The 1,764-nt window shown below is 39.5% G+C and overlaps 1 long non-coding RNA gene across 1 annotated transcript in view; it reads right to left on the minus strand.

Annotated features, from left to right (window-relative positions):
• Positions 1-1,106: 1,106 nt before the first annotated feature.
• The window catches only part of LOC107181626, an 18,504-nt gene continuing 17,846 nt past the window's right edge, over positions 1,107-1,764 (minus strand). Inside the window, exon 3 of the long non-coding RNA XR_001512292.1 lies at positions 1,107-1,762. This is a non-coding gene — a long non-coding RNA (uncharacterized LOC107181626). The remainder of the gene's footprint in view (positions 1,763-1,764) is intronic.

The following is a 1,764-nucleotide window of genomic DNA, read 5'->3' on the forward strand; positions in this document are numbered from 1 at the left end:
AGGGATTAATAAAACTAATTAAGGAAAAAACAGGATCCTAGATCCCACATGTAAATACTAGTATCTCTCTGCTCACCACCCATAACTGAAGCCAGGCAAACTTCTCCAAGCCATATTTCACTTGTAGGTAGAACAGTCAAGAGATTCTTTCCTTCACAATCATTCAAACCACAGGAGAGGACAAGCGAAATGCAGTCTTGCTTTTGCATATACTGTGCTAAGACTGCATTTTACGATTTATTAAGAACCCACTGTATCCTTAACAGGTAAGAGGTTTAAAAAACTGGTAAACCTATACAATGGAATGCGACTCCGTAATAACAAAGAAAAACCATTGATACACAAAACATGAATCTCAAATGCATTATGCTAATGGAAAAGTATGTAACCTCAAAAGATTACACATACCGTAGGATCCTCTTATGACATCCAGGAAAAGGCAAAACTAAAGGAAGGGGGAATGAATCAGTGGTTGTCTAATCAGGGTTAGGAGTAGGGGACAAGTTTTACTACTAAGATATAGCACAAGGGAATTTTGGGGGGTGATGGAACAATTCTGTATTCTGTTTGAGGTGGTTAACTGCATGAACCGATGCATGTGTTAAAACTCATAGAACTGTACCCCACCCCAAACAGTTAATTTACTGAATGTAAATTATATTTAAGAAGAATCCGCCCAGCCTGCATGGCTCAGTGGTTGAGCTTCGACCTATCAGCCAGCAGGTTACGGTTTGATTCCTAGTCAGGGCATATGCCTGGGTTGTGGGTTCAATCCCCAGTAGGGGATGTGCAGGAGGCAGCCAATAGATGACTCTCTCTTCATTGATGTTTCCATTTCTCTCTTCCTCTCCTTTCCTCTCTGAAATCAATAAAAATATATCATAAAAAAAGAAAGAAAAAGAATCCCTTGCCTACACAACATAAACTCATTAGGTCTCTGAGACCCTGAGACAATTTCCTTCCTCGATCAATCAGTTTGTCAATGTGGGACATACAGAAACACATGGTCTTGGAGTATGAGTGTGAAACTGAGGGAACGCTGCTATTCACATCAATGGTCAGTATATCACAACTGGAGCCAAATTTAGCACGTGATCAACTGGAAGCCACTTTGTAGAAAATTCCTTTATTATAGTGCAAATAACTTTCAGCAGTGACATAATAATGTAAGAACACATTTAGCACATTTTACACCACGCAGTAAATAAGAAAGTGTTTCTTTGAAAATAATTCATCAGAGGGACGTTATTTCATTAATGCCAGAAAACGCCAAGGCTGTTTCCCTCTTTTTGGATATTTTCTTTTTAATACAAATGAAAGGATTTGCCACTTCAACAGATCGCCATCAATTCTCAGAGTGATTTTTGAATTGAGGCTGGCAAGATTTAAAATGGGGTTTCAAGTAAAAAACAAAAAAAGAATTTTAAGACAATTTTGGGTTAGCCCAGCAAGTAGAAGTCATTTCTATTAACTTGTAGGTATATACAAACATTCACTCCAATTTTGATGCAGAAACGGACAGATTGTCTACAGCCTGCCTTTATTCCCCGAGAGCCTGATTGTTCATTACACTCCTTGGTTTTGGTCACACTGCGAAATGAGGACTCTGGTCAGAAATAACTCCTCGCATACTCAAGTGCTTTCGTGTGAAGCTTTAAATTGCACTTTCCATACTGAATTCCCACCTTGGGCCTCACATGGCCCTGAGAGGACATGGACACTGTTTCCAGTTTACAGCTGGAGTAGGCCCCTGCTAATTTCCCT

Source organism: Myotis davidii, unplaced genomic scaffold (assembly GCF_000327345.1).
Source record: "Myotis davidii unplaced genomic scaffold, ASM32734v1 scaffold6, whole genome shotgun sequence".
NCBI lineage: Eukaryota > Metazoa > Chordata > Mammalia > Chiroptera > Vespertilionidae > Myotis > Myotis davidii.